This window comes from Amblyomma maculatum, chromosome 3, assembly GCF_055883805.1.
Source record: "Amblyomma maculatum isolate TAMU_Amacu chromosome 3, ASM5588380v1, whole genome shotgun sequence".
Classification (NCBI taxonomy): domain Eukaryota; kingdom Metazoa; phylum Arthropoda; class Arachnida; order Ixodida; family Ixodidae; genus Amblyomma; species Amblyomma maculatum.
Genome location: NC_139346.1, coordinates 170,729,974 through 170,742,460, shown reverse-complemented (window position 1 = coordinate 170,742,460; position 12,487 = coordinate 170,729,974). Strand labels below are relative to the sequence as shown.

At 47.3% G+C, this 12,487-nt stretch overlaps 1 long non-coding RNA gene across 1 annotated transcript; it reads right to left on the bottom strand.

Moving 5' to 3' along the window:
- Nucleotides 1-10,669: 10,669 nt before the first annotated feature.
- LOC146196895 (uncharacterized) lies at nt 10,670-12,323 on the bottom strand. The gene is made up of 2 exons (XR_014705651.1): nt 12,171-12,323; nt 10,670-10,941 (listed from the first exon to the last, which is right to left on the bottom strand). It is a non-coding gene; the product is annotated as an uncharacterized LOC146196895 (long non-coding RNA).
- Between the last annotated feature and the right edge of the window lie 164 nt (nt 12,324-12,487).

The following is a 12,487-nucleotide window of genomic DNA, read 5'->3' as shown; positions in this document are numbered from 1 at the left end:
CGGAGAGGTGGTGTGGATTTTGCCCGCACCGAAAATGGGTTGTGCGGTGCGAGCTGTGGTCTGGAAGCCCCCGGGGTGCTGCTGGCGTTGCTGCTGGCATGGCCGCTGCTGACGCCCCTGCTGCTGGCGCGGTCCCTGGTCCTGTCGGGGCTGCTGGGGCGGGCGCTGGTGCACGCCACGGGAGGCCATTTGCGCATAGCTGGGAGCACGCTGGTGCTGCTGGCCACCCGAAGGAGTAGTTCCCTCACACGTTTTGACTTCAAAATTCTTTTTTCGAAACTGCATTCGTAAGTAAATAACAATATTGGCGAAATGGTTGCTAAATGCTACGATTCCGTGCAAAAGTGAGGTAAATAAATGTTTCTGCAATAAATAATGTCATACTTTTTCAATTGGATAGAAGTCTGGTCCAGTTGGAGGCCGTTGATGGCAAAAAATTATGGGCGCGTCTCCTCTTTCTCTGTACTCGTAAACTGTGCGACAAAGAAGTTTCATCGCGAACATTTTTTTTAGCATTCATGGCTATGCTCTCCAAAGCAGCAGTTTGCAAGCAGCGGCAAATGCACTTGCATGGCTAGCATTCTTTGGCACTGCAAGCAGGGTGCTGTTGTGTGCTTTTAATAAAAAGAACCAAGAGGGGCCATTCCGCACCCCTGGACACAATAACCTTTTTTTCCCACTCTGAACGCCTTGGAATGCCGGCCAGACTCGTTGCGACCGGCAACATCTCTTTTGTGCACCTGCGAGTGAGACGGCGCGTGCATACAATGAAGGAGAGGGTGCCAACGGCGCGAGCAGCGCGAGTACCAGTCGGGACGTGGGTGGTTCAATGTGCTCCCCCGGCGACGTCCCCGACCAGTCGTTCAGAAATGACCGCCAGAGGAGGAGGCGGCGCTGGTGTAGTGGGAGCAAACTTCAGGTGCGCTCCCCTATAGTAAGGCCTCATTAGAGAGATTTAGCACACCGTGATCCGCGATCCGCTACCGTGATCCGCCACCGCGCGTTACACTGCGCATGCCCAGGTCACTCTGATGCCGATAGATGGCGCCACATACTTGATGTCGACAAATTGACCAGCAGCATCGGAACCAATCAGCTTGTGCGCCCCGCCCACGAGCGGTAGAGGGTGATGGTGGCGGATCACGGTATGCTAAATCTCTCTATTCTCACAGCCGGTTTTTCTCTCCTCCGTCGCCTCCGTCGCCTCGGCGCTCGCCCGAGAAGAGGAGTTAATGGTGCCAGTACTCCCCTTTGCCATTGTCAGATGGGGAAGGGGATTGACACCCGGAGGTGCCGTGCCCCAGAGTCACACATAACTCATCAGCCCATCATCATCCATTCAACACCTCCGGCAAAGTCCCCCCCAGGGCCAAGTGGGGTCTGGGAGAGTTTTTTAGTTCGAGGTGAGGGTCCTACCCGGACAAGGGGGCCGCCGCGTGATGCCCTCACAGGAGTGAGTGTCATCAAGCGCAAAGGCGGCCTGCATCGTGGCATCGAGCCAACGAGGCGAACCTTCATGACAGCACGAGTGTCACTAAGGACAACCAATCCCTGTGAGAAAATCATAATGACCCTTAACCGAAAAAATCACAGACGGTCCGCACCAAACCTTCGAGAACCTCTGCTCGCCAAGGATGCGACGTTCCCGCTGCAGGCAGAACCAGACCTTATTCCGTACTTTTGCAATTACTTCATGGAGGCCCGGAACTCTGCTGTTGTATGCGGCCGCGCAGCGTGCCATCCATCCATCCATCGCGCCGCACATGGAGGAATTAAGATGGCGCCGCAGAGGAAAGGGTCGGAACCGTCACAGTTCCAGTTCATCTCCTTTGGCTCCTGTGCCCTCCCTTACTGAACGCGCTCTCCTCTTTCGTTTCTCTTTTTTTTTTCTTTTTTTTTCTCACTATGCGCTCTTTCCGATTGATGAACTTGACCGCTTGGTTCACGTGGGAAGGTTTGAGAACGTCGAAGCTACATTGAATGACCTTCCTCCAGACGATCATAAGTAAGTCACTATAGGCACAGTTCTAGGTCGCAGCTATATTGCTGTATACTTGACTTGAAAGTTCAAGCTCAAATCAAAATATACTTTTCCTGCGTTTTCATTTCGAGCAAATCATGCGCGCACAAAAAGGAAATTAATTCATCTCAAACTTTGACGAGGTCTTCTTTATCCGTCTGCGGAGCTTGCAAAGCTCATAAACACGCTGAAAGTCACGTTTTTTTTTTAGTTCAAGAATTATAATTACCGCAAGCAGTATCCGTTATTTTGCGATGTTTTTTTTTTAAAGCGAGGAGGTTCCCGAGCCTGGATGTCCTACATATATGATAGAGAAATGACGCTTCGCATAGTGAAGTTCTACGTCCAAATTCGATTCCATTTTTATGTGAAGTCATTAAACCAAGAGTAGAGCTCTAAAGCAGAGCAGATAAAGCACGTGAAGGTGAGGTGGTGCAAATAAATGTGTGTTTGAGGGCTCTATTTAATGACTCTCTCCGTATGTTGTGTGCTTTAAAATTTAGCAGCGTAATTCCTTCACGTATACTCGTAGTTCAGTGACATTTTCATATATTCCAGTAGCATTTCATATGTTGGTACCATACTCTCGAGCTATTTATTTATATTCGCTTAGGTCACGAATTGTTTACCCTGCTGGTTTTTGAAGTCGTCCGCTGTGTGGTTTCGTGCATTTGTATGAGCTCTCGGTAATCTGTTTCGTATTTTTTTTAAACTGTCTGTTCATATGTATCCGCTCACATTCAAATAAGTATTCAACAGTCTGAACATGATTTCTTTCTCCAAGCAATCTTCACATATCTGTATTTACACGTGGCGCAAACAGTTAAAGTACGCTAGCCTAGCCTAAAACACCCTCCATTGGTTTTTCAAAACGTTCACGCGAGCGTCGATGGGGGACCGCAGTCTAGCCGAATAAACCGGCGCATCCGATAATAAAAATCTATGTGATCATAAATATACGTTAGACATTCGTCATTGGACCACCCGTTAACGTTTGAGAAATAAAGTACCGAATACGTTGAGGAAATTTCTTACTGTTGATTGTAATTTCATCTGCAATCTGTATCTGACTCGACACCAGAAAAGCTGTCTTAAACACAATCCCGCATAGTAATGGTATGTTCTTGGATTCCGGGCAGATTGAAATTATGACAGCACAGTTTTTTTTAACACCTGATTCTCCCCAAGCCATTTCTGTGGTAGAAGAGAGGCCTCGGATGTATTTGTCTCGCCGCTTATCATAAGTTCCCGACGGCAGCCGCTATAGGGAACTAGTTTATTTATTCATGCACAAAATCGGTTTAATACATTTAGACAAGCACGTAGGAGCTAAAGCGACACAATTTATTGTTGCGCGCCTTCAGGGTCCGAAGATCTAGCGGTGATTGAGGCAGTTCATCCAGCTGTCTGCTTAGCGTTCACGTCGAACCATAGACTCCAAGGTCTGTATGGGCATGACGAACTCGTTCGAGGAGCTAAGAGGAGCCCACCTCACAAGCCAATACACGCGATTATCGCAGACACCGTCGAGACGTCGCCTATTAACCCGTCTACACATACAACACGCGACTGTAACTGAGGAAAGAGTAAGACCTCTCCAGGAGTGGTGATATACGCCCTGCGCGTAAAACCACTTCCCACTAACATATCCAAGGGCGACCACAATGGTAGGCGCATGGCCAGGGCAGAGGCCTTATAGCTCACCACTACGGAGGGAAACCCGGATTGACTATGTGGACGCGTCCGGCCCGCACCAAGGCGGGTGGTACACGGCGGCAGTGATCCACGAGTCCAAAACGGTGAACGGGCTCACATTTAAAGTCCGAAACGTAACACAGGCAGAAGAGGTCGCCATCGCGTAAGCAGCAACACACACGGATTCCAAAACAACCACAACGGACTCGCGAGGAGCGTGTAAGAACGTTCAACAGGGCTGGGTCCCGTACCTGGCCTACCGGCTACTAAAAAACAGCTCGGACCTGGCCTACCGACTACTGCAAAACAGCTCGTACGTGGGAGGTCCATCCCGCCCCTTCGTAGGCTGGGCTCCGGCACATTCGGGGCTAGGAGGAAACGAGGCAGCAGATGCCACCGCCCGCGCGCTTTCTAAGCGGGCAATCTCGTCCCCCTCCTCCTCAGAAGAATTCACACCAGCCTACACATTCAGATAAATTACGCAGCTTTGCCAAAACAGACACAACCTTTACCCCCACCCGTATAAAGGGTTAAAGAGAGCGGAGGAACACTTGTTTCTTCGCCTCCTTAAGAACACCACGATGTGCCCGGCGTCACTTAAACATTTTGACAGTGCCTTCTCCGGGGAGTGCCCGCACCGTGGGGAAATGTCCTTGGACCTCTTCCACATGGTGTGGGCGTGCCCCTCCAACCCTGCCCTTGCACCTAACCCAAACCCCATCCGGGAGGACTGGGAGGAGACCCTACTCGTCTGCTCCGACCTGAAAGCCCTAAAGGCGTTGGTCAAACGAGCAATGGCGGCAGCGGAAGCCACTGGGGTCCCGTACTAGGGACTCTACCTAGTGTTTGTGAGGGGAAGGGCACTAAGCCTGACCCAGAGCAACGTCAATGTAACTATTTTTAATAAACGTTTTCACCACCACCATGCGCTCCTCCTGCACATAGCGCCCTCTCTCCTGTCATCACTGAAACGACCAGCTCGCCGGAAGCAGACGAACACTTTGGTTCATGGAGGATGCTTTAGTCGGACGGGAAAATCACGTGACAACAAGGGCGACGTCATTTCCTTCCTCCATGGGCGACGTACTTTCTTCATGGACGTAGAATCTATGTCACGGCTACGTATTACCAGCCTGGTCTCCCTTGCCCTCTCAATAGGCTTTTTTGTTTTCGAATCCCTCGATTTTGTTGTTAATATCAAATCGTTGTTTCACTGATTTGTCCGCGCGGGATGAGTAAGCTGCGCTCTCTTGCTCACGCTCATCTTTTCGAGTGCGGCTCAGCAGGTACATACACGTTGAACAGCTCGAACTGGTTCATACTACGCAAGGCAAAACGGCGTAAAGACGGGGACGATCGTTCTGATCGATCGATACGGGAAGCTTGATGGCGAATTAAGATAGAGAAAATAAATAACGGGAGCGGTGAATACGTTAGCATTATGATCCTCTATTCATATTTTCTTGTAGCTTACATGTATTTTATTTTTCATCAGTTTCTTCGCTAAAAAACACTTACACCGACAAAACGCCAACTCCCAGGGACGTCCCGTTTAAATCGCTACCTCCCACATCCTAACAGGGTAATCCGCCAGACGACCCTGCGAGCTCCCTTCTGGGCTATGTTCGAATGTCCAAAGAAGGATTTCAGTGGGACGTTCCATTTGTCATTCATAAGACCATGCTAAGTACATTCCAGGGCAGTTGTGAGGGATCATGCACTGTCGAACGAAAGCGAGTGAACGAGAACCACAAAATTCCCTTGAAATGTCAAAAATAAAATGCACACTGGTCGTCACTATAACCAGAGTTTCGCGAAACTGGGCATGCATTGATAATAAGCGCATACGCAGTTCCGCGGAGGTGGGCGCATTATAGTTTTCGCGGTCGCGTTGTTCATGGTATGCTAAATCTAATCTGAGTGTACAGCGGACTAATTAGTGGGTTTATGTGTGTTCACTATTTAATGAGGCGTTTTTGAAAGGTAAGCTCTATAACTAAGGAAATAGTGTCGTCCATGCTACGATACTCAACAGTTGTTAACTAAATTTCGGTTGCGCTTTTCCAAGAGTCTATGTTCGAGGATCGCAACTGATTGTTCATTGTGGTTTTTTAGAGCACATAAACAGCGAATGTAAGCTCACAGTTGCATTAGCTGATGCATGGGAATTGGAAGTATATTAAAGGCGGCTGTGAAATATGCTGCATTTTATGCAGCCTACCATGATATGACAGGTAAGATTCAGTGTGAATGATATGTTCGCAAAAAGAGCATATCAGTTAAACGTGGCGCCCAAATATCGCGGCGTCGAACTTCGTGACGCCCAACTTCTCCGAAGGACACAAAACAGCTCTAATTAATCACTTTATTTTTATTGTCGACAAAGAAATGAAGAGACTCAATTAACAGAATGCTGCATGTGACCCTGATTAACTGTATTGTAAACAAAATAAATATCTATTCAAGACACTATTTTATGTAGTTTTGCTCATATGCAGTCTAGTGCCTGCACATACCAGGACACCCATGTGGAGTATAGGGGGTATTCGCATGACGTCAGTATATGGCGGAAGTAGTGTGGTGGCGAAAGGGGCCCAAAGCCGTTTTAACGGTACCGCAGCATAGCCACAGGTCGGGGGTGCGGGGGCCATTCACTCAGATTAAGATATTATACTACTACAAATTAAAAAGTATCGATCAACATAAAAAGAATAGACATTTTGATAACTTTGCTTGTGAATGAGGTAAGGTATTTTATTAAGACATTCTTGTTTTTATTTTTTTTTATTCTTGCAACACTCACCACGTTCTCTTGATGTTGCACCGGTCTTGACGAAACTTTTCAGGCCTTGTTAGGTTGAGATTGAGATTGTGATACTGAGATTGTGATACGGCTACTGGGATTGCGATTCGGCATCTGAGATTGCGAGATATTGCGATGCTGCTACTGAGATTGCTATATCTGTCTTGTGAGTGCGCTTTCGTGTCAAGTTCCTTCTGTCAATTATAAATGCGCGGATCAAAAGCGTCCAAAATAAAGTTGTAAGTTCAGCGCAGTTGTGTGTGTCCTTAGTCCTTTGTCCTTGTCTGCCAGCGCTGCGACACCATAATGCTTGTTAGGTTCTTGCGAAGTAGGCAACAAGAAGTAACCAAGGCAACGAAGGTAACGAAGCTGATGAAGCACGAAACGGTTTCATAACGCTGTCGGCTGTGGTGCGGGCCTTGGTGCACCCGGGAAAGCGTGTAAATTTAGTTTGCAAGCCTGAAAATCTCCATTTTACGAAGATTTTGACGTCCTTGCTGGTCGCTGCTCTGTCGCCGTTTGGTAAGATTTAATATCCTCCTGCAGCCGTGCTCTTTTTTTTTTCGTCCCCTTCGCTGTGCGGGCAGTGCGAAGTCTTTTTGCAGCATTCTATTGCACTTCTTGGTCTTCGTTTGAAGCGCTTAGCGCTTTATCGCATGATGAGTCCGCAAAAGTGAGGAAGCGATGCTCTATGGCACACTGCGGCAGCGTGGACTCAACCGTCGGTGTCTTATTACACCGCTTCCCGGCTAACTTTCACCGGTGACACGGAGCAAGAAACACCGGTGAGCAAATCTGGAGGTTGCACACAGACTCAATATATGCTCTAATGATCCTGTGTTATGGTGCTCCCGTGTTAAGCACGTTTGTTGATGCTAAAGCTGTCTGGTCTGGTGCAACCTTGAAATTGCCTTGAAAACGGCTGTATTTTTTCTGTCAAAGAATTTAAATGTGAAGAGTAATCCCAGTGCTCTATGCTCCACGTGTGTCTTGAAGCGCTACTTTCATGACATTTTTATTTAAATTGCAGCTGCCATAACTTTGTTTTCTTTATATGCATGTTTCTTATCTGGTGATGTTTGTGGCAGGCACTTCAAGCCTTTTCCATGCCTCGGCTGTGATCATTGAGATGTATGTATGTATGTATGTATGTATGTATGTATGTATGTATGTATGTATGTATGTATGTATGTATGTATGCATGCATGCATGCATGCATGCATGTATGTATGTATGTATGTATGTATGTATGTATGTATGTATGTATGTATGTATGTATGTATGTATGTATGTATGCATGCATGCATGCATGCATGCATGTATGTATGTATGTATGTATGTATGTATGTATGTATGTATGTATGTATGTATGTATGTATGTACGTACGTACGTACGTACGTACGTACGTACGTACGTATGTATGTATGTATGTATGTATGTATGTATGTATGTATGTATGTATGTATGTATGTATGTATGTATGTATGTATGCATGCATGTATGCATAACTTTATTAAAGAGCCGGCAAACGACGGGTTAAAGCGTCGTGACGCTGGCCAAGTGTCGACCCGGGGTGATGCCCTACTCTGCACTACCTGATTTGGCCCGTTTGTGGTGGGTTGTGAGGCTTGTGTTTTTCGAGTGCACCCCGGGCCTGCTCAACGGCCCATAGTTGAATGTCCTTGTCTGTACATTGCACAGCACTTTGAAGTTCCGGCGGGTATGTCTTGGATGCAGCTTCGGTCGGGAACCTGGCACAGTCCCACATGACGTGCCATTCGTGCCATTGAACTCCAGACAAACACTTCGAACGCCCTATGCAACTTTTGCACATTTATACGGGAACAGTGCAGCACTTAATCACGTACCACAGCTTCCTGACCAAGAAAAGATTGTCAACTGTGGCACTTCTAAACATCGAGACGTTCAATCGATCAAATCCTGTTTTTTTTTTCTCTCTCTTAATTCTGCAACCGTACTTCGCCAATAGGGCTCACTGTCAGCGTAAAATTCTAGAGGGACCCCCAGGTACATAGGCGGAGTTATTCACGCTACATTGGCGAAGGTACTCGCGATCCGAGGCCATTCACCATGCCAAAGTCCCAAGCACTTTCCCCAATTGAATGCGCTTCCACTTGCTCCAGAGAAAGCTTTAACCTTTCTAACCACTTTCGAAATGCTTTGGTAATTACAGCAGAAAACAGCAACACCAACAGCGTATGCCAGCACATGAACTCTATGCAGTCGGAATTCTTGCAATACAATTTTTATGTAGGATACTTATACAGAACAGTTTAATATAGATGCAAAACATTAGTGGTGAAAGTGGGCACCCTTGGCGCACATACCGTTCGACCCGAATTCTGTTTCCAACCTTTTTGTTCACGCGATAAGGCGTATTGTGTAACCACTGTAAGCCATTTCCACTTCATTGTGAATTATCTTCCCAACATTGGCATGCTCTAGCAGGGTAAGAGGAATATTGTGAGGGAGATGGTCAAACGCTTTTACCAAGGCTATTTGCTGCATTGCAACAAGTGCCCCTGTAGCATTACATATCTCCAGAACACTGCGCGCCTTCTGTATATTTTTAACAATACTGCGTGCTTTGATACCGCAAGTGTGATGGCTACCCACAATATCTCTCATCATACTTTGAAGCCTTCTCGCCAATACTTTCATGAAAATTTTATAATAAACATTCGTTAGACAAATCGGCCAATATGCTTTAATTAACTTTTCAGCTTCGTCAGACCACCTGTTTTAGATATTAGTACTATGAGGTAGGACAGAAATGAATGTGAAAGGATTTCCACGCCCTAAGCCTCGTTAAATACGTAGATTATATATATATATATATATATATATATATATATATATATATATATATATATATATATATACCGGGTGTCCCAGCTAACTTGAACCAAGGGTTACAAAATAATATATTTGAGGTAGGTCAGTGAAATCAGTTGCATACAACTACCAGCCTGCTTGCGCACTACAGGTAATTTTTTGTTTCGCAATTACTTAATTGGCTAATTATGTTAATTTTTCTAATTTAATAAATATCGACTTTAGACCAAACATGTGAATGGGAAACTTGTAGAGCACCTTCAGAAACCCCCATTCCATTAATTGCTATAAAGAAAGGCTCACGTGTATCTTTTTTTTCCGGGCTCAAAAGAAAGCCCGCGAAATAAAAATAATACCACGTGACTAGCGCATTTGAGCGCCGCGATTGTGGTGCTCTCAGTCGTGGTTTGAGCGAACGAAATCAGCTGCGACCGTGACCCGAATGTCCCGTTGCAGCGGCAGGCAGAAATGTTTGCGATGGTTGGAGCGAGCTCGAGCTCGTCCGTCGCCACCGCGATCTTGGTCAGGCCTACGCACCGCAGCAGCCTACATCACTACAAGCGGATGACGATAAAGAACCGGCAAAGGAAGATGCAGCGCTAATTTTAGTCGAGTCACATGATGTCATCTCGCCCCTTTACCAAAGCCTGTACGCGCAGATTCAGTGGCTGATACCGTATCGCTCATCCGTTTGTCGTGACGTTCGCTGATGGGAGAGAAGCAGGCCTTGTTAGAATCTCCGTGGTGTCGGCTCGCCGCTCTCGCCGCTACTCGCACCGTCACGTGGGCCGGCTGTCTGACGCGGGCAAAGGAGCCATTGCAGGCATATCGGCCTGCTGCTTTAACGGGGCCAAGACACGGCCGCCGCTAATTTCGTTCGCTCGAACCACGACTGAGAGCACCACAATAGCGGCGCACAAATGCGCTTGTCACGCGGTATTATTTGTATTTCGCGGGCTGTCTTTTGAGCCCAGAAAAAAAGGTACACGTGAGACTATTTATCGCAATTAATCGAATGGGGGTTTCTGAAGGTGTTGTACAAGTTTCCAATTCACATGTTTGGTCTAAAGTCGATATTTATTAAATTAGAAAAATTAACATAATTAGCTAATTAGGTCATTGCAAAACCAAAAAATGCCTGTAGTGCGCAAGGAGGCTGGCAGTTGAATGCAATTGGTTTCACTGACCTACATCAAATGTATTATTTTGTATCCCTTGGTTCAAGTTAGCTGGGACACCCGGTGTATATATCTATATATATATATATACTGCACGCAACTAGTCAAAATGAAACTTCGGGCTTCAGGTCATTTATTAAAAACTGCTTTACGTAAAGCTAAAAACGCTGAAGGGAGCGCTGTTTATGTCATTGGAGTAAAATGCCCCGGCTGGCCAGCAGCAGGTCGAAGCGCCGGTTTGAGCGCACCTGGCCGAGCACCATCCGGGCTTCTTGCCGACGGATGGTATTGATCACTGTGGGCGGCACCCGGGCCACCGGCGGTAGCTTAACGGGCTGTTGCCGGGACCGGACGGGGATCCTTGAGGGCGGTCGTAGCGGGCGTGGCCCTAAGAATGAAAGGAAGAATGTGAATGACTGTGAAAACTGAAATGCAGAATATGCAATTGGGCAAGATCCATGCCAGCGTCAGGTGCTGGCATCAATACACCAGACGCATGCTGAAACGGAAATGAATAAATTGGTTTGTAGGAAAGAAAAGCCGAAGTTTCTCTGTTAGCACCTGTTGTGGCTGTAGGAAGAAGGAAAAGAAAATGCACGGGCCTGCTACTGGCTCTGAGCGACCTCCGCTGCCTCGTGTGGACAGAAAAGAAAAATAAAGAAAAATAAGAGGGAGAGAAAGACGCGCGCCGCAACAGCCGTTGTGCACCACCTAAGCGGCGGCGGGTGCAATGACGGCCTACAACAGATAAAAATTCGGCGGATGGCTAGCCCCCACCGCAAGCGGCGTTGACCTACCAGTGCCAGCCCCGTAGGGCCAGGAACAGCGATACTTCTCCATCTGCCCCTCTGTCTGTTAGCACCTGAACCGCGCCGTACGGAAAGAGAAGGTGGGAGTGAAAGCGGAAAGAGGAAAAGAAGGCGTAGTGGGAGCTGCGGAGTAACTTCGACCACCCGAGGATTCTTAGCGTGCACCGACAGCGCACAGCACACGGACGCCTGTCCGTTCCGCAGTCATCGAAATTGAGCCACCGGCGGTCGGGTTCGATCCCGGAAACTAGGGCACTGCAGTTGTGGCACCTTGGACACTGCGACACCGCGGCGGGGCGCTGAGGAAAACTACGCGTTACCTTATCCAAGCAGAGCTAAGATAGGCCATGCAAGCGTGCAAATAATTCAAAATGTGGACAGTACTCCCCGAAAACAGTACGACGGAGACGGCATTTAATTGCTTTTGCCGCGTTTTAGAATATGCTACACAATATTGAGCCCATCACGCTGCCTTAAACATGCATGTGCACCCCCCACCAGGTCTGGCAGGAGGTGGTGCACAAATATGCTGAAAGAAAAGGAACAGCGCAGCGGTGGAAAAGGAAAGCCTAAAGCGGTCAAGAAACACTTCGACTGCTTGACCGCGTGGCTGACTGTAACGAAATCTACAAGATCCTTATTCATTGTGCCCTCTCGTTAGGGACGAGCCTTTTAGCGCAACATATTCAAATCGGCCGTAACAGCTTTCCTTCACTAAAGGAAATTAAAATACCAGGTAATACACGTTGCACTGCCGATCTAAGAGAATTCACAGACACTATAAAAGCAGAGGAAAAAAAACACCAACCTTCGAGCGGTACGGCCCCCGGCATGGCTGCTGCAGCTTCTGAGCGAGTAGGCGTTACGGCTGCTTAAGTCTGGTTATGACTGCAGCGCCTCTACGAAGTAGCTCTAATTTAAAGCACTCATGAAAGCCCCGTCACGTGACAAAAAGCAGTCCCGCAGTCCCTTCAGCTAGCGTTAAAAGTAATAATTCGCAGTTTCTTATGCTGAAAAAAGACCGGGTATGTAGTTTGCACACGTGTAAATTGAAAGGTAATATTAAAAATTATTTCGATTACGGCCGGAAACAAAGCAGCTAACATTTACGTCACGCGTATTGGC